General features: G+C 41.1%; 1 long non-coding RNA gene across 1 annotated transcript; it reads right to left on the reverse strand.

Moving 5' to 3' along the window:
- On the reverse strand, positions 1–26,494 carry LOC144821263 (uncharacterized). Its single transcript, XR_013608316.1, has 3 exons — positions 26,171–26,494; positions 3,261–3,368; positions 1–1,491 (listed from the first exon to the last, which is right to left on the reverse strand). It is a non-coding gene; the product is annotated as an uncharacterized LOC144821263 (long non-coding RNA).
- Positions 26,495–26,826: the final 332 nt, after the last annotated feature.

Raw genomic sequence — 26,826 nt, forward strand, 5'->3', positions numbered from 1 at the left:
AACATTATTTACTTTGTTTATGTCAGACTTATGCAGCCCACCATTTTTAGACACATGTATGACCGTGTTGGAGTTGGACCACTGTACAATGAAGAATCCTCCCCATTCCTTCAAGGACATTGGAGACAATGCCTGGCTATGTCCCATGCCTACCCTTCTTTTATTATCCACTAGTAGGGCTGCCCCAGCAAAGCTCACTTGATTTGCAAGACTACCAAATTCCAATATGTTGCTTGCTTACATCAAACAGTAGATAAAATTGTGTACCTTGGGCTTGGATTGGAAAAATTAACTATTGCACCAATAAGTGAAATATTATAGAGTGAGTGATGATTGGTGATTCATGTGGTGGCAGACAGTGGGGGGAGTGTTCAACTAATTGGTACACTTGAATGTGCTGATTGGCAATGTTTTGGGGACTGATAAATTATCATTTTCCTGAAAGTGATTGACCTTTTCACACTTAGCAAGATTTATTTGCAGGGTCCACTCCTGTTTTCTGGTTCTTCAAAGACCAGATCATTTACTTTAGTTATCAAACAGAAATCTACACAAAATGCTCAAATTCTGTTTCTCTTCTTATTCTGCAACAGCAGTGACTACAGGTCTAACTCACTCGGGTTGGGATGGAGTTGGACTGATTTGCTAGTCAGAAGGAGGATGGAAGGACTCAGGGCAGGACTACCTCAACAGCCAGAAGAAGGAAGTTATTGACTTCAAAGGGAAACCAACATGATGATGATTCCGAGGCCTACTCAGCTCTGTAGACTGGAAAGAGGTATGTTGTTTTGGCAAGGGGTAACAGCAGTACACCCAACAATGCTCAAATAAATAATACTATGCCAACTGGCAACAGAAAGACAGATAATGAATGATGATAAAAAAGTAAAACCCATTTATAAATTTTCAGGAGAACCCAATGCACCTTCTCCACCCGCAACAGACACACACCGTCTTGAAAATGTCCCAATAAGTAAGTCCAAACTACAAAGTCCAAACGTCCAATGGAAATAAATAAACCGTTTCCCCAACTTTGTGCCCCCACCCTCTCTACCCACAACATGCCCTCCCACCAAAACACAAAATCAATAAAAAACGGCCTTGAGGGCATCAACTTTGCTGGCTAGTTTCTGCTACCCTTGCAGCAGCAATTCCATTTCACGTGTCAGGTGTGTTAGCCGTCGGACGGTGCGGTGGAGGAGGCAGTGTGTGATCTGATCTGAGGAGGAGAGGGACGGGCGGTATGGGTGGCAGAGGATCCCAGCTGCAGGCAGCAGCAGTGATGTGGCCTATTTGGAGGCAGGCCTGGTTGACGGCCTGAGGTCCATAGTTGTTGCTGGGCCTCCACCTCCTACTCCTCCACTTCCAGTGCCATCAGTTGGTGATATTTGGCAGCCACTGGCTCCAACCTTTGCTGCCTCAACCGGACAGCTATCTCCTGCCATGTTGGTGGGTGGTGGTGCCTGTTGCCAGACCCACCAACAGGAGTATCTATATCAAGAAAGTAAGAGAACAAAATACAAAAAACTAAATATAATGTTGCTCACCTCAAACACTTGTATATACTGTTAATAGTGGCATAGTACAATAGTAGAACATTGCAGTTCCCCTAGGGCCATTTGTATTTTATTTGTGTGTGATCATTTATGATACCAGTGGTGGTACTAGTCAGTCACACACAACCTGGGCCAAGTCTTTCCCACCCATGCATCATTTCATAGCTAGGTAATCATCAATCATAAGCACCGACTGCAAGGAAAATATTAATCCAGAACACCAACATATAAACAAAAGAAAGAAAAGAAAACATCATTTATCCAAAGGATTACATTTCATAGTGAAACAGAACACACACTTTGTGTGTTAAGAAATTTGGATTACCTTACCTGCCATTAATGTGCAAGGCATATAAGTATGTGAGCTGCACAATTAATATTTGACTTTGCAATATAATAGAGCCATGCTGGCGGGTTCTAGTAACTCTCCACTCCAGTGTGTTTTTGGGACAGCCCCGCTGTAGCATGATATGTGAACTTAATAATTACAATGGCCCTGCTCTTCTCCCACTCCCTCCTCTAATAAAATAAAATAAAATGTCAGAATTTGTAAAGCGCACAGCTACCTCCACCAGAGGTGTCCCGGCGCTGTCCGCATACCGCTTAGGAACCCTTCCTGGCTTTCCTGGGAAATGTCCACTCCTGGGCACCCCCCAGGTGCAGCCAGGCATCCCAGCGCTTTTGGGGCCGTTGTGGAGACTAAGCAAGCCATTGCCAAGAGTTGCAGCGTGGGACCCATGATCAGAACAGGCACTGAGGCGATAATATCCAGTCAGGGGAATTAATATGCCGGAGACCCGCCGAGGCGGGAATCAAACCCTGGTCCCTGGCCAGAGCTCTGCATCAAGGTCTGCCTGCTCTAACCATTGAGCCACACTTCTCCACTAATCTAATCTATTACCCGAAGGCCAAATTTAGGCAGTAGCCTAAGGCTTAGGCTGATAGTCTGGCAGATGGGACACATTTGGTGCATAAAAAATATCCCATCCACTGTATTATTGTAGACAATGCATATTCGTCACAAAGTATCCCATCTGACTAAATCTAAATCAGACCCTTAGTCCCACATTACACTCAGACCTCCAACACAGATTATTCTCAAGAAATATCTTCACTTGGCAGTTGGAACATTTGTCCACAGGAAGGTAAGTTATAGAGATTGGCCTAGGTAGAGGTTTAGCTATGGAATGGTTGGTTGGGTATCAATAAATGATCATGGACAGTTCAAATAGTTTTCCTCCCATCAATCAATATGAAGATGAACTTCAAAATCACATTGATTGATGGGAGAAATAATAATGGAACCATCAATCCATAATGGAAGATAACTTCACTTGAGCAGAGAAATGTGGCACAGACCTCATATGCTGAGTTAAAATTTACTGTTTTACGTAGGCTGGGACAGAAAGACAGAATGATGAAGTGAAGCTCTAGTAGGCAACTGAGTGTGCACTGTGAAACACACCTTGACTTCGGTTTGTAGTTTATGCATTGCAGGCCCGTTGTGCTGCAGCAGACACACATGAATTCAATCACTGCCTGCACTCACTGCAGCAGCAGCACCAGAGATTACACCGAGCTGCAGTTTTAGGTGGTGAGATTGAAAGAGCAGGGACTGGACTCTGGAAGCAATGGGCAGGATAAGAATATCTACCTCACTTAACCCGTAAAGTACATTGTCAATAAGAAAGCAAGGTGACTTACCACTTGTCCCTTCCACCACTGGGACACCTCCCTCTTCCTTGGTTGTCGCCTGCACCTTAAACCACATCCTGGCTGTGACAGCACTGCTGCTGATGGCAGTCTCTGCCCCTGGTGAAAAACATAATGAACCCATTTTAGATACCAGATAGCCACCTAAGTATTTATTTGCAAAATATACAACAAAAATTCCTCATTACAGTTAGGATAGCTATCTATCACTATCTTTTTTGTCTATCGAAAGTCATTGATTTGGGAAGTGTGTCTTATTTATTGCTTGAAAACATTTTAAACACCAGGTAGTTATTGTGTCAACCAAAAAAAAACCTTTTCTTCTTATGGAGGAATAGCAATTAGGAGGAAATAAGAATAAGGGATGAGCATAAAGTAAGGCTAGTTAAACAACCTTTACAACAAAACTTTTACAACGCACTACCATTACAACGCGGTCATTGTAACGCAAACCATTACAACGCATTGTGCTGGGGGGGCGCTCTAGGAAAGGGACTAAGTTTAATTTACTATCCAACACCTTCCCTAGTGTCCACGGGGACTGGAATTGGAATAGTAAATTAAACTATTCACTATCCAACTCCCAGAAGCACTATGCGTTGTAATGGATTGCTATGTAAAAACCGCGTTGTAAAGGCAGGCGTTGTAATAGCCTGCACTGTAACGTCATACATCCGTAAGGCTAGGTTACTATTCTGTCTCTGCCCCTGTACTTTTCAACTGTTTGTTTGATGATGATCAAGAAAACAACAAACATGTTTGGTGACTGGAGTGCTACTTGGTCCTGGGTGTCTGATTCTCTTTACGGTACGAAGAATCTTTTCCCCTCTTTGAACTACACAACAACAACTAGACATGTAATTGAAAAAGAGGGGTAAGGGGAAGCTTAAGAATAAATAGCAGAGGAAAGGTACAGACAGGAAAAAGTCAGCTGTGGAAACAGGAAACTTATATAGAACAACACAGGGAAATGCAGAGATAACAAACAAACCAACATAGAAAAAAAAGTATACAAAATGTCATTATTTTAGTAGTAGGGATTAAATGACTTATAGGGGACAGTAGAACCATTGTCCATGGCCACAGTGGTAGGGGTGGTGGTGGTAACACCCACCAAGGTGATGGTGGTACTGGTAACCGCAACAGTTGATGCCCTCTTACCCCTGGGTGCTGAAAAAAGAGCATTAAAAACAATTGGTGGTCCTCTGAACAAACAATTTTTTTTACATGCACAACATTGTACTTTTTCAATCAGATAAGCCTATCCCTTGTTTCATAATCCTAAACCTCAAACCATAAAATGTTGAACTATTCATGCTTTCCAAACTATGAACTTGGCTTCTCCACCCCCGTTTGACGAGTCAAATCTGTCACCCTTTGCATACTGCACATCCGGGAGATTGGGGATATGAGCTCCATAAAGAGATAAAGCCACAGAAAAGAACACATTTAGTTACAGGGCAGCACTGTTATACTTTACTAGCATTGTAAGAGTGAGTGGCATGATGAGGAGTTGACAATCATGCCTTAAATCAGCCGAAAGGAGCACCTGTCTATTCACATTGGAACAGAATCCTGGCAGTATCATTCACTACACTCCTATATTCCCAGCTTCCTACATCCTCCCCATCAGGCCGCCTGGAACCATGTGTTACCACAAAATACTCCAATGACAAGACCAGATGTCTGGTGGTGTCAATTCGTAGCATGAGGTAGAAATAGTACAAATGCTCTTTTAAAGTAGAAGGATCATGCTAATCATGTCCATTTGTTTATTTAGTTACCCTCACACACCCTAGTGGTGTCATGCTTCATCATCGGGTCACCCCGACTCCTATAGGTCGGGGTGGGCTCAACCACAGTGTTGGGTAGCTCTTAGAGAAGATGAAGGAAGGGGGGCTTAAAGATTAAAAAAACAGTCAGACCCCTGGTATCCCTTTATTCTTGGGTCTGGCTGGATCACTAAAATTCTAAAAACGGGTCTTCTTTTGGATTATTATGGTCCTAAGACCCTAGTGCCGACATGTTTCAGTCCGAAATAGGGCCGTAAAGGTCCAGGACTTTCTTCAGGGCTAGACAAAAAGAACCCCCTTTCTATGAGTGGGGAAGTTTTAAGGATGGGGAGTCCCTATCCTATCCGTATAGCGAGGGAAGAGTAGCTTCTCCTTGTGTGTGTCATTTAAAAAAAGTGTCTCTGCATTGCGTTGCCAGGCTCCATCTGTGGGGCAAAATCACAAGAGGACAAGGTTATATATAATATGAATATAACTGTGAGTGTTTTTCCGAAGTGCTGCATGCCAGGACCAGTGTGGAGGGGTACCCCACTCAGTGCCACTCATACCGGACGTCATCAGTGACCAGGTTGTATCATGTGACATGCCCTTAGAGTGGCTATATACTTAGTGTTTCTAACATCAACTCATGATTAGGATGGATGGTAGAAGACAGTACTTGTCAGCATAAATAATCTCAATTGCAGCTCCAGAAATGATAATCTAAGTGTATTTCTACAGTTTTTACATGCATCTCATATATCCAGTAACACATACAGACATACACTCCACACATGTGTTAGTAATCATGTTAGCACTTACCCACATTATGGGGGCTTCGTGATTCTCACGGACCGAGATAAGCAGATAGCTGGTCCTAGTGATGGTATAAGTGTGTCGTTACCAAAAACTGAGACAGTGTGCTCCAAAAAATCAGATATGCAGTAACACAGCACAACCGTCAGTTATTATCAAATAACCGCGGTTCGGCAGAACGACGCGGCGTACTTACTCAATTTGAGCTCTCACCCGACTGTGTCTGTCATTTGGACGCCGTGTATTTCCGTGTCTCAGCACGTCTGTTGCGTGAATAGAGGAAGTGGCGTCCCAATCGGGGAGTGGATCTGGACCTCGCCTGGAACCATGCACAACTGCTGTACTCTGTCAAGGGTTTGCGTTGCCCTTACCTCTAAGGTGCTATACTATATATATATATATATATATATATATATATATTTTCCCAATCCTGACTTAGGCTTCAGAAGAACAGGCACCGACTCCGTGGGTCAAATCAAAGGTTTTATTCACCAATACATACGATCAGACGCGTTTCGGCGGACAAGTCCGCCTTGTTCACTTCATCTGCTTTACACCAAGTAGTGAGCCTTATTTATACTAGTGCATGTTTGATAGGTGTTGGAACAACCATTTTACATAATTAGGTGTTTCACTGTAAACATAGAAGAGTTAATAGCGCTGTAAAACATGCAAGTCATTGTGACACATCAAACATAAACTTCGTAAAACATTGTAAATAATTCTTTACAATTAGTGGTTCATGTCAGTGTGTATACATTTCAAAGTGAAATCATTTAAAACATATTATCTGAAAATGGTTAATCTAAATCAACTAAATGACTGCTGTCTTTTCCATGCCGGTTTAGACATGGAAGAGTTCCTAACTCCAAGTGTATATGTTTGTGGCCACTCAGTAGTCTGTAACTTCATTTATCCTAATCACGGTCCCTGCATGACGTGTTTTGGTGCATCCCTGCTCCAGCGCGTTTGAAGGTGAGTGTCAAGCGTGCAGGCCTATTTGATTTAAATGTCCTTACGACCTACAGGGGCACATTATCCTCGGTGTCCTGAGGGAATGTAATTGAGCTCTGTATGTAAGCTGCCCCTCATATTCTTCGTGTTTGTGGGGCCGCGAGGGCACCGTGTGCCAGGCTGTGAGATTGATGAACTCCAGGGCTTGTCAGTGCAATCTCCCTGTTCATAGACCGCCATTTAGTTGTTTCCCGGTACAGACTGTGATAACGTGCAAGTGCACATGTAGAAGGAGTCACTGTGCGCAATGAGTGTAGTTTGGTTTGTGGTGTTAGTCAATGATTTGTGGGTGACCTCAAGGTTTATTAATACGCGATGCGTAAAGGTTTAAGGTGGTGATAATCGGCAAATTGGAGTCCTGCCCAAGTGGGCTTTGGCTCACGTCTCAATGGCGAGATGCCTAGAATTATCACGATATGAAAATGATGACTCTGCTGGATGTAGCGGGTGTCACTAATTGCGGGACAGACATGTGTTGCTTGGTTGAAGGGGGGGGAAACTAGGAAGTCATGGTGGCTACCGAGCATGTATGGAGCTACATGGTTGTCATAATTAGTGGTGAGTGTGTGATAAAGGTGGAAAATAAATAAATAAAAGTAATAATGAGTACACTAAGTGAGTTAAAAAGGAACAGGTCCTAGGATGGTGAAACTAGATGTTTAGTCAGTAGTTGGGTTTAAATCTGGAACAGTGAGTAGGGATGTTTACATTATAGACATATAGCATGTCATAGATGTACACTAAGTGCTTCATCAGAATTGAGCCCAAAGGGGATCTAACTGTTGAGCTCAATGATGTATTTGGATTCAAGTCGTCTCAGTTTTTGTAGTCTGTTCCCTCCCCTTATGTTTGGTGCTACACTGTCCAACACAAAATAAGTGAGTTCCTCACTTTTACCGCTGTGGTGAGCATTGATGTGACGAGCCACAGGGTATGCTGGATCGTCATTGGCAATTGCCCTAAGGTGTTGGAGGATCCTCACATGGGCTGGGTGGATGGTGCTCCCCACATAGATTAAATTGCAGGAGCATTTGAGCACGTACACTGCGAAGTCTGTTTTGCAAGTGTAGTGTTGTCTGATTTTGAAAGGGGATTTCCTAAATGGGAATGCGACCGATTTCGTGTTGACCCCATGTTGGAAGGCTTTGCACTTAGTGCACTTGTAGAAACCAGGTTGGGAATGTAACCAGATCTTTTTGATCGGAGCAGATGGTGCATAATTGACCAATTCTTGGCTCATTGATGTTGCTCTTCTAAAGGTCAACTGTGGGAGTTTGGCACAACTCTGTCCAATGACTGTGTCATTTTTGATCAGTGGCCAGTGTCTGTACAGGATTTTTCTAATGTTCTTATGGTGCATGTTGTATCCTGTAATCAGTCTGGGCATATTGTTGATGACAGTTGTTTTGATATCACATGTGGCTTTGGGCTTTTTTTGGAGTAAGGCCGACCTGTCTAGATGGTCACTTTTAAGTCTTGCTTTGTTTAGGGTAGTCGAGCTGTACCCTCTTTCCTTGAGTCTGGCACAGAGGTTGTCTGTGCAGAGATGGAGGTCTTTCTGTAGGCTGCAATTTCTCTTCATCCTTATGCATTCGGCATAGGGGATGCTTTCTTTAAGGCTTGTGGGGTGGAAGCTTGTTGAGTGCAAGATGGTGTTCCCTGCAGTCTCTTTTCTGTGGGTGCAGGTCTGTATTTTCCCTCCCTCATGGAAAACCTCAATGTCTAAAAAGGTGATTTTTTCTTTGCTGGCCGTACAAGTGAATTTAAGATTCAAATTGTTATTGTTTATGTCACTGGAGAATATATATATATTACCTACTGTAGTTATAGTTAGGACCTATTATCTATAGGAAAACCGCAACATTCTATTTGGAATAACTTTGGCGTCGATTGATGAATCTTCTTGAAAGTTTCCAAACTTTTGGCCAGGGCAGTTCCGCTCCTTCCCTGAAAGTTTGGACCTTTAGACACGGCTACAGCCCGTACGGCTGAACGGAATTACACCAAATTTGGCAGAGAGGTAGTCCTCAGTTCCGACTTGTGCCTTTTGCTTATATGGTGTCAATATGTTTGGTAGTTTCTGAGAAAATTATGGTTAAGATCATTTATATATCTATGGGCGCGGTGGATCCGCAGATTGTGCGAGGATTGGCATCGTAGCATAAGCGCACCGTCCCGATCACGCGCTCAATTCTAATATCATTTCATATCATTTATAATCTTTATTTCAGCTCATTGGAGCCATACAAGATGCATAAAACCAACAATTACAACAAAATCCATCTAGTGAATTAAAAATTGAGCTATCCATATCTTACAGATAACACGGATACAGGTTGGAAATCGTAACATTAAAAACATTATTTTAAATAGACTAAAAAGGCATCTAAATATAAAAGACACTTTAAAAAACATTGCTTAGGTCCATCTCATCATCAATTCCCAAATGGCAATAACACGATGAGAACTAAAAATATATGAACACAAGTAGCAGCAGCATTTTATAACCAATTACATTATGAAGATTTACTAATATCTTGAAAGCTTCAGACCTACTTTGTTACGTAAAAAACACGCAGCTAGTAGGAATCTACTGACACCAAAAACTATCACCTGCCTGGTGTTGGCCTTGAGGATCCTTTTTGCTTCTTTATACGAGCGCACGCCTAAGATGCCACAAACAGGTTTAATCCATCTTTTCCTAACTGCGTCAAAAAATGGGCAGAAGAAGAGAATGTGGGACTCATCTTCATTTGAATTACTTGGGCACAAGGTACATAATTCACTGGTATTTTCTTTACAGGTACTTGTCCTCTTTGCTATAGTCTTATTAGTTTTCAGGGTTTCATTCCTAAATTTCATGTATAATGATTTAGCCAAAGGCGGTTGAACCTCGTCTAAAAACTGTTCAAAATAGGAACAATCTTTGAATACAAGGAAATTACTTGTCAAGGTTCCACCTGTTTGATCGTTTAACATACTGCAATCAATATATGACCAAAATCCAGTTTTCAATAATTTATTCGAGTTTTGGGTCAGTATTGAAGGCTCTTCCCGAAACTGTACCAAGCAAATTCTTTTTAACCATGTGCGCACGTGTTTTAACCAAACGTTTGCGATGTTACAGTCTATTCTCATAATTTCTTGGATGCCATTTTTATAGTCAACTAGCTCTGGTGTACACCAGAGTCTCACCTATAATGATAATGGTCCCAAGATAGCATTATGGTCCGTGCGTTTCATGTTTAAGTCTAGCATTACAGGAATTAATGGTGTGTTTATCGGCAATCTCAGCAAAGCCCTGTAAAATTTGTTTTCACTGTTTCTGAAAACATTCTTACACGTAGGCCCCCATATTTTCCCCCCATATAATGCAGCGGACTGGGCCTTGAACTTAAAGACCTCAAGTGCCGGCGAAACAGCCTTACTGAGGCTCTTCCCGTGATTTTTCATAATTGGGAGTGTGTTCTGTTTTAGTAACATTCTACTTTTTCTACATGAGTTTTCCACAGTAGTTTTGAATCCAGTGAGACTCCTAGGTATGTAAAATTCTGCATAGGTTCTATTTTTTCGTTGTTTAAGGACAAATTCCCCCCGAAAGTTTTATGGGAATTTATGGCCATGTATTTTGTCTTATTAGTATTAATTTCAAGGCCCTTCCTGTTGCAATATGTTTGAAATGATTTTAAAATGGTTTGCAGACCTCTGGGCGTTTGAGATATCAAAATAGTGTTGTCTGCGAATAAAAGGGCAGGAACCTTATATCCATTCAATTTAGGTGCATCATTATTACAGCCCTCCAAGTATGATGGGATATCATTAACAAACAATGAAAATAATGTGGGGGCCAGCACACATCCCTGGCGTACTCCCCTCTTAATTGGGATTGCTTTTATTAATTCACCGTTTGGGCCCCATCTGACTTTGGCAAAGTTATTTTCATGCAACCTTATGATCTGTTGCAGAAGACAATCAGGAAGCCCCTGAGCATGTAATCACTCCCATAATAATTTGCGTGGTATGTGATCAAAAGCAGCCCTAAGATCTATAAATGCAACATACAAATGTCCTTTCTTTATGCTAACATATTTCCAGCATAGGCAACAAAATCTAAAAACCTGATCAACAGTGCTTATTCTAGGTCTAAAACCTGCTTGAAACATCGTGAGGACTGCATTTTCCTCTATCCATATATTAATACGAGCTAAAATGTGCCTTGCATAAATTTTTTGTAAAATGTCCATTAAACTAATGGGGCGATAGTTCCCTGGATCATTCCTATCTCCCTTCTTAAAAATTAATACCATTTCCGCCCCTCTCCAGCTATCCGGCAGATCTGCACCAGCTGCTAGGGCATTGCATAGATAATTAATGTAAGGTGCCCACACATGGATTTCGTGCTTGTATAGATCACCCGGAACTTTGTCAAGTCCGGTTGCCTTCCCACTTTTAACTGCATTAATAGCTAGGACGGTTTCTTCCAGTTCAAACTCCAGTTTAATTGCACCCGGATTTAACAGTATTATGTCTTTGTTCAGAACCACAATGTTTTCTGGCGCCCTGTATAACTGGGTGAAGTGTTGGACCCAAGTCGTTTCGTCCAGAAAAACATCCCTAACCACTGCTCCCATGTGGTTCCCTTTCGCCACCAATCTCCAAAACCCCACTTGGTCCTTATTCTTAGCAGCCATGATTAAGTCTGACCAACTTTCCTCATCCCAATTTGTCCTCGATTTCTCTTGTATTTTCTTGTAGTCTCTTCTAGCCTCCTTGATCTCAGTAGAATCCTTTATTTTAATTGCTTGTAGTAGCCTGGCCTTGCCATTGCGGCAATCCTTGTCATACCAGGGTTTCTTATTCGACATATTTTTTGAGTTTTGGGTCACTTTTTTTGGCATTCTAGTTAGGAGTGGTATTAATGAATTAAAGAAGCCATTATGTAGATCTACAAATGTACTCCCTTCAAGTTGAATATTTAGGTGCTCTACAAAAGTATCAGCCAATAACCAATACATTTCTGCCAGCGCTTCCTCATGTTCCAAGATATGGGCCCATTTTAATGAGCGGTGGTTATTGCTGGCTAATATGACATCATCGCTAGCATTTGCCTTGTTAACTACTTCATTATTCTTAGATGTACTGGGAAGTAAGCTACTAGAAACTGACAGTTGAAGTGGGAGATGGTCGCTCTCAATCCTAGGCATAATCTCAAGGACTTTTACGTAGGACCAGATGTCGAGAGAGACCATGACAAAATCTATTTTACTTTGGCAATTATTCCTACAAAAGGTAGGAGCTTTTAATGGGTCCGAAGGTAATCTTCATTACATGCTCTCAAACCATGAGTTGCTGTTAACCTCATGATTTGAACTGCTAGTACCGTACAGGGGACTGGATTAATGTTATATAACATAGGGATATTATTAACACTATCTTCATCCTCGAAAATATCCCCTAGCCCTAAAATTGGCTCATAATTACAATTCAAGTCTCCACCTAATATTATGCTTGGTTTCTCATCCAGATGGTTTAGGAATGAGTCCAGCTTTTCTATTATCGGTGACTCTTTTGATAGGGGGCCTGGTCTGTTATACACATTAAATAAATATAGCACCCTTGCGTCCTTCGTATCGATTCTTAAACCGAGTATATCCAATAAAGTAATATTTAATACTGTTATTGTAATCTCAAGGATTACTTTTACCCATATTACAAGCCCCCCGAAGGCCTACCTCTTACGGAAGGGACTGCGTCAACATTGAACGTTCTATACCCCACTCTGTGCGGGGTATCTAACACCCACGTTTCCTGCATAAGGCAAATATCACTTGTTTCGATATACTCGTTCCATTCTGGGTTGCTAATATTTTTCCTAAGCCCTGCTATATTCCAGGATATAAACTTTAATCCTAGTGAGTTATTACCACTCCTAGCTATGAGATGTTCATCTAATAGGGTATCACTTACTAACAGAGCCACTTCAAGGTGGAGGAGTGTGGCTCAATGGTTAGAGCGGCAGACCCTGATGCAGAGTTTTGGCCTGGACCAGGGTTCAATTCCTGCCTCGGCGGGTCTTGGGCTCAATTACCTCAGACCTGATAATTCTCGCCTCGGTGCCGATTCTAATCATGGGCCCCACGCTGCAACTCTGGGCAATAGCTTGCTTAACCTACACACCGGCCCCAACAGCGCTAGGATGCCTGGCTTCACCCTGGGGGTGCCCAGGAGTGGACACTTCACAGGGAAAGCCAGGAAGGGTTCCACAGCGGTATGAGTAATAGCGACAGGAAACCGCTTGGTGGCAGTGCGCTCTACAAATACCTTGACATTTACATTTACATTTACAAGGTCCTCATTCTGTACAATATTTTCAATCACTAGCCCATCCTCGCCCTCAACTGCCTCCTGTACTGTCGAACACATTAATCTGTGATACAATATCTACGCTCACTTTTACCCCTTCCTCTCTGTTCTTTCTCCCCAGGCTATTAGAGGATTCAGTCAATCGGCTGCCTCCAGGGAAGATAGTTACATAAACCTGTTTGATGTTAATAGGGGGAAGGAGTTATCACAGTTCCTACGTATTTCTTCCCCATCCGGTCTATAAAAGTACCCCAGTGGGAGCGCATGGATGTTGGTTTGCTGTATCGAGGTCTCTTCATGGGTTCTTAGAAGGTTACGAATAATATGGGGACGTCTAAAGTTTACAACAACACAGTTGCCTTCAATGTTTTTCATGTGGGCTCCAACCCCCCCCCTACCCTAAGCACCATTATAAATTCGCTCATTTTGTATGGACTAAATGTTTTATACCTTTGGAGCCAGTCTACGACCTTATTCTTAAGGGTTAACCATGTTTCAGTTTGATCCTTCCTTAGAGTCGGCATGCCAGTTAGTATTAAAACATACTGGCATGCAGCTGGGGGTAGATGTAAATTATCACAATTGGGGATCAAGTCGATTTCTTTTATGCTCGTTGCTGGAACCCTTGTATTACTAGTGTCAGAATAAACTGATCTCTTTATGGTTTGGACAACCCGTCTCTCACTTGGGCGAGATGTATTAGATTGAGATTCTCCTATTCTTGATGGCAGTACTCTTCCTTCCACGGTCAATATTGTTTATGGGGTCTGATCTAGATTGAACTGATGTATTTCCATCAGGGCTCACACTCTTACATTTGTCATTACTTTTTCTATACTCTAAGAGTAATTTAGCCCCTTCTTCGATATTATCTCTCCCCTTCTTGAACAAAATATCGAGATTATGTATAGCCTGATTAATGTCAACAATGTTGTCATCTAAATCCTTCATTCTAGTACCCAAGGAATCATTTATTTGGGACTGGACAGTGGCTAAGGTGGTCTTAAAAATATCTGCAACAATATATTCTAAAGTATCAACCATACTGTCTGATTTCCTAGGGTATGAGGAGTTATCAATTTCAGTTTCAGTTTGTGTTCCAAAGGATCTATTTGTAGGCCCCATGCGCTCTACCAACTCTGTTTGACCTTTATTAGACATTCCTATTTGCCCATTCTTATTGGTGTTCCTTTTCCCTTGTAATGTGGTCTTTGTTTTACTCTTCACTGTACCTCCCTGTCTTAACCCTCGAAGCCTTGTGGCTATAGATGAGGTTGATGGCACTTCCACCTCAGTCTGTACATTAACATTTGAGGTATGGTTTGCTACAGGACTTCCTGAAATAGGGGAAATTGATACAATGCAATTACTCGTCGGCATTTCCCATAAGACGGGAGAATTCAATTGGACAGATTCTTTATATGTAGGGAGTTTCGATGTATCAAGGGATAATCTTCTTTCGGCAAGAGCAATTTCATGAGTTATGATGGATTCAGCTCTTAAAATAAAGTTGTCCAGAGTCCCTGCTATACTTTTTTGCTTGCTCATGTTGGTGTGCTATGTTTGGTCTATATTGGAAGGGATATTCCCTGTTCTCAAACCAGATACAAAATATTCCTATTCTTTGGTTTTCAATCGTAACTGTCACAGACCTTCTATTGCAATAACTAAGCTATATAAACAGTAGAGTACACACCCTTAATGCTAGTCAAGCAACACATTAGCACCTAGTGTCAGCAGATTATAGTGCATATGTTAGCGTACCCAATGAAGGTCTGTAATCATTTGTAGTTGCGGTAACCAAGGGGGGTGGCCCAGTCCAGCCTCCTACGGCCTCTGATGGCCACAGACGGCCCGACCTTGTCCCGGGCATCTCCCGGGACATCCTGCGCGCATCCCGCGGGACGAGGATTCAAACAGCCCTTTAAGCGCCTCCTGGCGCGTGGTTGCTGCGTCAGCGGCGTGCTTGCCGCGAGCGGAATGCTGGGGGTGGTAGTCCAGCTGTGGCTGGAGCGCCAGTCCCGGTGGGGTTCAGAGCAGCGTCTCTGCAAGAGCGTGGAAGCGTGAATAAAACCCCAGGTACAAAAAAACAGGATCAATTCTAATTGGTTGTCAAGCGGTTGTAAACATTCGAAACAAGGAACTGTTGGCAGCCATTTTGTGCTTCGGTAGAAGCGAGGGTGAAGAAGTCTGTGAAATATGTGTGCAAAACGTGGACAGAGGCAGGGTAGACACACCCTGACCCCCTAGGCCTGCTCAGGGAGTCACATAAGGACCTGTAGGGCAAAAAAGTAGGAATATATATATATTTTTTAAAAGTTGCGGGTGCGTGTAGGATCCGCGCATTTCACCGCCGAAAAAAACTAAAGCATATATTTTTGAGATATACATCAAGCTTATGTGTTTAAATCTTGGGTGGCTCTAAAAAGAGCCTTCTGTTTATTGAGAGATTTTAGCACCTACAAGTAAGTACCGATGCAGAGTCTAAAGTTCATGAGGAAGACTCAGTTCCCTTCATCTGTAAAATGTACATTATCTCTCTTATAGATGCCATGCATATTGAAACGCAGATTGTTGCGGTAAATGGACCCTATTCTATAGTCTCTCTGGCTCAAGAAAATATAGTTGTGTCCCACAATTCACAGTCTAAGCATCTTGAAAGAAGGTCTCGATGCACTCATATGGTCTCTGTAAATGAAATGGCAGTTTGAAATCTAAGATTTTTCTAAAATGGTGGATAAGATGCAGTTTTGAAATACAGAAAAGAAATGATTGGATGATTGACAACATTCTACACTGAAAACTAGGGTGCATGTTTCTGTTCTTTAAAAGCATGATTCTTATTGGTTATCAGAACGTGATTGAAAATAACAGTACGTAGGATAAGCTGGTAAATTTGAGAAGTCAAGCACACTTGCTGTTTTATTTAGCAACATTGTGTGATGAACTTTTGCATTCTTCGGGAGCCGGCATTGCTTTTTCGCATGGGGAGATGGTAATTTGTATGTGTAAATGCAATCTGCTTTGGATTTTCAAAGTGAGAACAGATTTCACTGCTCTGTCTTTCAAAATGCAAACTAAGTTTGCTATAGGAGGGCGGTAGTCGTGGGAGTCCCGCCCTGTCAAAGCAAACAGCAATGTCCCGGGGGTAGGACACTGCATGAGCCGGCCGTCGGGTGTGGCGTTCCCCAGGGCCCTCGAGGGCATCAGGCGGAGGGCCACATAGTGTGCCTCCCATAATATACAAATTCCTGGGGTTGGGGGTTCCCGGGACTTGAGGGGAGTCGTTGAGGCCCACACACTTCTAATTTTGTAGGGGGGGGTTGGATGCAAAAGTGGTGCAAGGGGGTTGTAATCTGGTACACAGTGTTCTGTTTTACTTTGCCTTCCTTTCTGTCATGCAGAGGATCCTGGGTAATTATAACGGTTTCTGTACAGCCAGTACCTTTCAACCCCACTGCCAAACTGCTTACTGCCTGTTACTATAGTAACAGTTCATGGAACACTTAAGTGAGCAAAGAGGTTAGAGGTTCACCACACTATGTTGCTAATGGTGTTGTAGTTTTAAAACTTTTCCATAGGAACCGTTAGTTGTAGCAATAGACTCTGGTAAAGATCTGGCAAAGAGTTAGCCTCAGAATTATACTTCAAATTGTAAATATAATTTCTATTGGGGACTGCTACCCCACAAAAAAAAGACGTATATACTTTTTTTGTATTAACTTTTATTAAAACAATAATTAACTGAAAACATAACTAAAAGATAACAATACAATAAATAACTACAACCATAACTTTAACAAACAATATAATAAACAACATGTTATAAGGACTCCAATAGAAGTGCAGTAGGTAATCTGCAAAACAAAAAAGAAAATTAGTGTTTAAAATTAAATCGATGTGACTAAATGAGGTGAAACATTACAAGTCAAAGTAACACTTGACAATATTTACTTTTTTTTTACATGTGTATTGTGCCTAATACATTTCACTTGTCTTATAGGCTTGCGTTCAAGCGGTGTCTGTATAGAATTGCCTACTGCGTCATATTTACATTACAGATCAACAGGTCTTTAAAATGATTCAGAGATGAGACAGAATTAGGTGAGAGATCAAGTCATTATGCAGGACAATATTCTTTAGGGCTTATTTACAAGACTCTTGCACCACTTTTGTGTAGCTTTTCTTATGTTGAAAGTGACGCAAAAGTGGAGCAAGGGGTTTGTAAATAACCTCTTTTATTTCTAATACATTTAATTGGAGGTATTGTATATCTAGGCCGTTCTGCTTACTTTGTGTAAACACTGTGACCAACAGAGTACACAACTTCAACTGAGCTTTGGTTCTACACATCAGAGTTGACAGCAGCGTCCATAACTTTAAAAGAGAAAGAGAAACGATGTGAGAGAGAGTGAGAGAGAGAGAGAGAAAGATAGAGAAAACAACATTAAAACTGTGAGAGAGAGAAAGTTATAGATGGAGCAAATTTACAAACTCAGCCTCCACCACCCATGGACCTTTCTCCCCTTTGTTGCCACCTCCTTTGCTATGCCTTACCAATCAAATCTCTTCACTTGATCTTGGGTGTACCCATTCTCAAAACGCTTCCACTGGCCATTGTACATGCATACTTTGGTCCACCAAAATGAATGTTTTGAACTTAATTTCCACAAGTCTTAAAAAAGGTGAATGCAAGAAAAGTTACTTGCCGCATATGCAAGACTGCTTTCAAGAGGAAACCCCAATAAAATGTACTGATGTGGAACTGCAAGTATGCGGAAGCACTTGCAGATCAAGCATCCAGTCAACTTTGCAAGGGAAGAGTTAAGGAGATTGAATGAGGCCCCTCCTCCTTCATGAGAAGGCTCAAGTACCAGTGGAGCAACACCGTCAACCTCTACTGCACAGGCTAATATTTGTCCCCAATTTGGAACCCGTTAAGAGAAAAAGTAAGAAGGTTGGGAGCTCTGTATGCCATCCTAATACCTAATCATCCATTAGTTATACAGAGATCCACCCTGTATCAGACCCATCCTTACAAGTGTGAATTGGAGATTATCTGCCAACAAAAACCCCTCAAGTACTTATATCCGTTACTTTTTAACTTCGTCGACTAGTCATATTGACAGTAGTTACCTTAACGTTATCCGTTAAAAATGTGTTATTTTTTTGGGCTTCTCACAACTAGTTCATGCCATATTTGAGACATCGGTGTAATGAGCTAGAATAGGAGGATATACTTTCTTCAATCTCGGCAATTAGCTGTAACCTTCTGCAAAATGAAAAAAGAGTCAAAAATGTATATGTTGTACATATGTCCAAGCTTAATTTTAATGTACATAAAAACAATTGTTCTAAATAGGATTGGGGTTGAAAAGCAATCATCAGAGGTTTCAAACCAACCGCGTTAGGACCATACTAGTGGTTAGACAAAATCATATGCGAATACCAATATGCTTTCGAGGGGCACTATGTACGCGCTCGGTAGGCGTTCATAAGTGTCATCCCTAAGAGCCCTCTTTCCTATTTACAACTATTCTAACGAAAACAGTTATTGACATAAAATAACATAAAGTAATGTATCTTCAATAAATTAATGTTTTTGGAAGTATCTTTACCAGCATGCAAAAAACACCACAATTGTAGTTATCTGTCTGCGAACACATGAAATACATAAATGCTCATCTCAGAATGCTTTTCTATCATGAAATGTTGAAGTCAAACCTGATAACTCCATTAAGTCCATTGCAATTTTCGGCTGATAGCATATGGAGAGTAGTCAGTGGATCTGGTGTGTTGAGTTGTTGACCACAACCTGGGATAGTTCATGGGCAGGAATAAACAGTTTGTGGCGACCAATACGTCCCATGTTTGAGACATCTGTATAATGAGCTAGAACAGGGGGCAAATCAAGTTTAACGTTATTAAAAAACATGGAGAGCGTACTAAAATACAATATTGGCCAATCAATTACATGTGCATTACACGAGAAAAACTACATCGCATTAACTTGAACAGCACGTAGCACACTGCTGCGGGAACGGCCATGTGGCGCTTGGCAAATTAAAGAAATGTGGCAGGATTAAGTGATTTGCACAGAAAAAAGGATAAGAAATCAAGTTTAATGTTATAAAAAAAATGGAGAGCGTGCTAAAATACAACATTGGTCTATCGATTACATGTTCAGTGCATGGGGAGGAAGCAGCACGTGGTGCACTACTTAAAAAACTTAAAGATGGCAGGATTAAGTGATTTGCCCAGAAACATCGCCTACCAAGGCAAGATATTTGAGGTATAAAAGCTGGAACCCGTGCTAAAATACACTATTGCCGAAAACCTTTACTTTTGCAATGCATGGGGCACGTGATGCACTACTTACACGAGAAAAACTACATCGCATTAACTTGAACAGCACATACCACACTGCTGCGAGAACGGCCACGTGGTGCTTGGCAAATTAAAGAAACATGGCAGGATTAAGTGATTTGCACAGAACAAACGATAAGAAATCAAGTTTAATGTTATTAAAAACATGGAGAGTGTGCTAAAATACGACATGGGTCAATCGATTACATGTGCTGTGCATGGGGAGGAAGCAGCATGTGGCGCACTACTTAAAAAATTAAAGGTGGCAGGATTAAGTGAATTGCCCAGAAACTTCGCCTACCAAGGCAAGATATTTGAGGTATAAAAGCTGGAAACCATGCTAAAATACACTATTGTCTAAAACTTTTACTTTTGCAATGCATGGGGCACGTGACACACTACTCACATGAGAAAAGCTACATTGCATTAACTTGAACAGCACGTAGCACACTGCTGCGAGAACGACCACATGGCGCTTGGCAAATTAAAGAAACGTGGAAGGATTAAGGGCCAGATGTAGGAGCCCTAATACCGGTCAGACACAGCCAATTTCGGCCGTTTCCGACCGGTATTGGGGTTTTCAGATGTAGGGGGCTGAAAATTACAGAATCGGTATATTTACCGATTCGGTAAAATTACCGAATCGGTAAATATACCGATTCTGTAATTCCAAATGTAGGTGGAACAGTTTACAGTGCCACAGGCCCTTAAGAGTCGGTATTTTACCACACAATCCTATTGTGTGGTAAAATACCGAATTCAGGTGTGCATGCACATCTGTGCATGCACACCTGTGCAATGTGACACACAGACATGCCCTTAGGGCATGTATGTGTGCCACATGTAATACAAGCCAGTACTTGGGGTGCTAGAGGGTGTCAAAGTGACACCCCCTGCACCCTTGCAGGATTCGGTATTTACCGATTCTGTAAATACAGAATCAGTATTTCCCATTGATTCCTATGGCCTTCAAAGCCCATAGGAATCAATGGGAAATACCGATTCTGTATTTACAGAATCGGTAAATACCGAATGTTACAGATTCGGTCATTCTGAATTTAAAATTACCTACATCTGCCTCCTTCCTATTTACCTACTCTTAAATACCGAATCGGTAAAATTCGGTATTTAAGTGTAGGTAAATCGGAATTACCTACATCTAGCCCCAAGTGATTTGCACAGAACAAACGATAAGAAATCAAGTTTACAGTTATTAAAAAACATGGAGAGCGTGCTAAAATACAATATTGGCCAATCAATTACATGTGCATTACACGAGAAAAACTACATTGCATTAACTTGAACAGCACGTAGCACACTGCTGCGGGAACGGCCACGTGGCGCTTGGCAAATTAAAGAAACGAGGCAGGATTAAGTGATTTGCAAAGAAGAAATGATAAGAAATCAAGTTTAAAGTTATAAAAAACATGGAGAGCGTGCTAAATGACAACATTGGTCAATCGATGACATGTTCAGTGCATGGGGAGGAAGCAGCACGTGGCGCACTACTTAAAAAGTTAAAGGCGGCAGGATTAAGTGATTTGCCCAGAAACATCGCCTACCAAGGCAAGATATTAGAGGTATAAAAGCTGGAACCCGTGCTAAAATACACTATTGCTCAAAACTTTTACTTTTGCAATGCAGGGGGCACGTGACGCACTACTTACACGAGAAAAACTACATTGCATTAACTTGAACAGCACATAGCACACTGCTGCGAGAACGGCCACGTGGCGCTTGGCAAATTAAAGAAACGGCAGGTTTAAGTGATTTGCACAGAACAAACGATAAGAAATCAAGTTTAATGTTATTAAAAAACACGGAGAGCGTGGTAAAATACGACATGGGTCAATCGATTACATGGGCTGTGCATGGGGAGGAAGCAGCATGTGGCGCATTACTTAAAAAATTAAAGGTGGCAGGATTAAGTGATTTGCCCAGAAACTTCGCTTACCAAGGCAAGATATTTGAGGTATAAAAACTGGAAACCATGCTAAAATACACTATCGCCGAAACCTTTTACTTTTGCAATGCATGGGGCACGTGGCGCACTACTCACATGAGAAAAGCTACATCGCATTACCTTGAACAGCACGTAGTACACTGCTGCAGAACGGCCACGTGGCACTTGGCAAATTAAAGAAACGTGGAAGGATTAAGTGATTTGCACAGAACAAACAATAAGAAATCAAGTTTACAGTTATTAAAAAACATGGAGAGCGTGCTAAAATACGACATTGGTCAATCGATTACATGTGCTGTACATGGGGAGGAAGCAGCATGTGGCACACTACTAACAAAATGAAATGCGGCAGGATTAGGTAATTTGCCTAGAAACAACGGCTACCAAGATAAGTTATTCAATATATAAGACCTCGAAATTGTACTAAAATACACTATTGCAGAAAACACTACTTTTGCAAAGCATGGGGCACGTGATGCACTACTTACACGAGAAAAACTACATCGCATTAAGTTCACCAGCACACAGCACACTGGTGCGGGAACGGTCACATGGCGCTTGGCAAATTAAAGAAACGCAGCAGGATTAAGGGATTTGCACAGAAACAAAAGTTACGAAGTCAACTTTAACGATATAAAAAAGCAGGAAAGTGTGCTTAAAAACAACATTGTCAAATCGAACAAAAATGTGTATTTACGTGGTATTTAAAGATCGTTCCGATTAATTAATTTAATTACTCTTAAAAAAGTGCTCACCTACGAAGAAGTGGATACGAATAGTATCAATGGCTGTGACTGCAGAATAGTAAAAGTTCGAGAAGGTTGGCAGGTTATAAATGCTTTGCAGAATGATGATTGGTTGAGCATGATGTCACTGGGTGTGAGAGCTGTGATTGGGCATGTTGTAAGTGAGCAACGCAAATAAAATGAAATACGTTAGGGGTACTTAGCCAGACGGTGGGACGTATTGTGCGCATGCGTAACATTAACATGCATATGCTACCACAAACATGCATGCGCAAAGTGAAGACAACTCCTAGGGGGTAAATACACAGATGTCGTTTGAACACCCACTCCTGCAGGAGGCGGGGAGCCAGCCGGACGGTGGGGGAATTGGAGACCCTCCCACGGTCCTCAACGGTAAAGGCCAAAATACATTTTTAAAAATGGCTGTTTTTGGGGAATTGGGTCCCGGGACCTTGAAGTGGCTTCAGGACAGAGGCTATGTAGCTCTCCTCCATAAAATAAAAATATATAATTTGCAATACCCCGGGGGATGGGGACCCCAGTGCCCGGAATTGGCCTCGTGAGGGGGGCCCTGCTGCCCCCTTCCCATAAACAAATTGAATATGGATACTCCGCTTATTGTCATCGTACCTTAAGGGTACCCTTTCGATCACGCGCTGAATGCTAATTGGCTCATAAGTGGTTGTCAACATTGAAAACTAGAAACTGTTGGCAGACATTTTATGACTCAGTAGAAAGGAGGCTGAAGGAGCGTGTGAAATGTGTGTTTAAAACGTGAAAAGGGGGAGGATAAACACACCCTGATGCTCTAGGTCTGCTCAGGGGGTCCCACAAGGACCCCCAGAGCCCCAATTTTAACTTTTGTTTGGTAAAATCGCAGGGTGCGCGTATGATCCGCGCATTCTAGCGATATTAAAAAAAAAGAAACATGGGCTTTCGCGCGTCTTTGGTCATTTGTATTCTTTTAACTGTTTAGAGGAGATGCACAAGTGCTGGATCCAGGATCCACCCCTGAGTAAGAAAAGGTAACGATAAAACTATTTACCTGCTAAGTGAATTTTCTTTCATAGACTAACATTGAGTGGTTTCACTTGCAAATTCTTCTAAGTGTGGAGTTTTGGAACTGTAAAATATTCACCTAAAGTCATCCAAACATCAAATTCCAATTTACTCACCTGTTAACAGGAGAGAACCCGGTGCTGCATCTTTTAGCCCCACACTGACCCTGAAAAGTAGTTCTAAGCATGCTTACAAGTAATTTGTGTTTATTTCTATAGGAATCCCCTTCCTATAAAAAAATAAAGTTAGATTTGCGGGTCAGGCTCTAGGGGATGAGGTCCCTAGGACCCAAAAAAAGTAAAAGGAAAGGGGGCCACACAATGTAATGTAATTTAAAAAATAAAATATCTAAAAATAAATAGTTTAAAAAAATAGTAAATCAGTATTAAAAAATAAATATAAGAATAAATATATTTAAAAATTGTCATTTACAAAACCTTTAAAATTCATTGAAAAATCCATAGGTTTCAGACATGTTATAGTTAGGAATTAGCATTTAAAAACCTTTCAAATTTACTGAAAAAACCATAGGTTTCAGACATGTTATAGTTAGGAATTAGCATTTAAAAAACCTCAGAAATTCACTGAAAAAACCACAGGTTTCAGGGGTGTTATAGTTAGTTGGACATTTCACTTGTACAACACCATTGAAATTCCCCTGTTGTATAACTATAACTCATGCACCGCAATCCACTGCTGATGATGTCACATATTACGTCATTCATGACATGGTCAGTGACATCACTGATGACATCTCAAATGACATCACTGATGACATCACTGATGACAACATCCACGTGACAATCATTCACTAGTATAACTTTTTTAACACTCATTATAAAATATGAAGTACCATACTTGAAAGCATTGATACACCAATACAAGTTTCTAAAAAGCCACTTAGTGATTCCTAGATCTACACACACACATCTAAACAGTTACCTATAGATTCACTTATACATGCTAACAAAGATCAATACAACACTATTAAATATACGTATACACCTACATCAACATTACACACCAGCTCACATCATATCCACTTATGCAGTCATCCTACTCACTTATGCACACAATTGATCATACTTATATTTACTAAGCTACACACTTACACAAAGACCACTTTATTTATTCATGTAGATAGTAACTCATACTTAGTGTGTTATAAAATCACTATTACAAGAATACAGTAATCCATACATTCACTCATACAATCACTGAGTCTTAGGTATACTTATTTATATACAACAACTGTCACATACACTGCCTTTTGTATTTCTAGATTGTTGGACATGTATCATTGAGAAATATATTTACTCATCATCACACCTCTAAAGAGATTCACTCATACAAACAACTGTTTCCACATACAGTCTTAACCTCATATACCTACTAAATCAACTATTTAGACATCTTTGGACAGTCATACACCTCCCACCCAACCACACACACATTCATTCACTATCATATACAAATACTCACTTAACTAATTCATAACTAATATACACTTTCACATAGCTAGTAACCAACTTATGTAGTACTTTACATTTCAAGAGATAGAGTGATACAGTTATTCACAAAGTTTAATCACAATCTCATATATTTAGTGAGACACTTTAAATAAGTCACTTAGATAGTCGTTCACTCTGCTACTAAATCCTCCATTCAGACACGTATACATCAACTCAGACTTCAAGGCAGATTGCTATGTATATATAATAATTATTTAAATATTGAAGCAAACCACATTCACTGGATGATGTCATCAGTGATGTCATTTGAGATGTCATCAGTGATGTCATCAGTGATGTCACTGACCATGTCATATATAGATAGATAGATAGATAGATATCCACCAGAAAGGACTACTTCGAGACTCCACAGGACCCTCGGAAAGTGGCGTGCACGCCGGCGCAGTAGACCGGCTATCAATCTTTCACAACAAAGCCTTAGTTTAGCGCGCTCTCAGAAAAGACAAACTCGTACTCGTCAGGGTGTCCGTTGTTTAATCACAACGCGTTTCACTTCTTGCGTGGCTAGATCACGTGAAAAGTGCAAACATCACGGCACAACATAAATAGTGTGTAAATGGTGAACATCAAAATAGGACTACCCCTCATAGCGGACATGTTGAACTGGCACAAAGTAAATACACAGTGGCTCTGTCTCCGTGAGTTTAGCCAAGTAAAATGCTAAACACATGATGGGCACTATTAACCGTTCATATTGATATACATCGTAATATCAAAAGATATATATACAGGTTATTGATCAAAACAAATATCACATTGGTAATGTTGTAATAGGTGTATGAGATGTCAGTTCATCAATAAAATAAAAGTACAACCATCGAGACCTCATAATGGATCTTATTGTCCTTTAAGTACTGCCCTTGCGGCTTATGTGATGTTCAAGTCCGCCATTCCGAATCTAGAACCACTCATGCAAAATGCGTGAGCCGCGGCGCCAGCAATAGTCAATAAAGTTACCTTGACATTGCAAGTACACAGGCCTCCAATGTCGTCCCTGCCGGTGCATGTGCATCGGATGCCAGTGTATTATAGGTGTTCTCCATGGGGGAGAGGCACCTATCCAAACTTAAAAGACAAGTGTCAAAATATCTGTCCCCTAGGTTTTGGCAAGTGCCTCAAAACTATTCGCCGTGCATGGTTAAAATCATGGGGTCAGATCAGCATAGGCAGGTTTACTCGAGAGAGTCCTCATGGTGTTACCAAGTGGTCACAAACATCCTCACTCAACATTATGTGGACATGATACTGAGTCCAGTGCATAAAATGTTACCATAGTCACACTCTAGTTAGCCGTGATGTCTTAAAAATGTGTCCCAGTGTTCATGAAGGAGAAGAGAAAAAGGGAAGGAAGCCCATGTATGGTGAGTGCTGGTGACTTGCGCCCCTTCCTTTCCTCCTGTAAAATAAAAAAGAGAGAAGAAAAACAAAAATTAAAATACAGGATCACCTGACCCTGCTGAAATCAATAGTATCCTAATTGTTTAAGCATTTCTTACATCTTTGGCACAGAACTACAAATTGGAATACAGAAAATGAAAGCAGTTATTCTTTTAAATGCACGGACAGTTCCTCTTCCTGATTCAGACCTCCTGGTGTTTTGGTTTGGAAGTCAATGATCAACTTAGACTCTCTTTGTCTCAATTTGAGGACTCTGTTCCCATCCCTGGGGTTCTTGTTGACTTGTTCCAGGATGATATAGCTAAGATCCCTGATATTGGAAAAGTGTTTCTCCCTAAAATAGCGGACCATCGGATATTTAGGATCATAATTCGTGATGGCTAGGCTATGTTCCAAAATTCATTTTTTGGCCATACATGTAGTCCTCATTATATACCACAGTTTGCATGTTCACTCTATGGCATATATAACAAAAGCGGAGCTACATGTTAGGAATTGGGTAATGATCTTATTTACCCCATTGTGGCT

Source organism: Lissotriton helveticus, chromosome 2_2 (genome assembly GCF_964261635.1).
Source record: "Lissotriton helveticus chromosome 2_2, aLisHel1.1, whole genome shotgun sequence".
Classification (NCBI taxonomy): domain Eukaryota; kingdom Metazoa; phylum Chordata; class Amphibia; order Caudata; family Salamandridae; genus Lissotriton; species Lissotriton helveticus.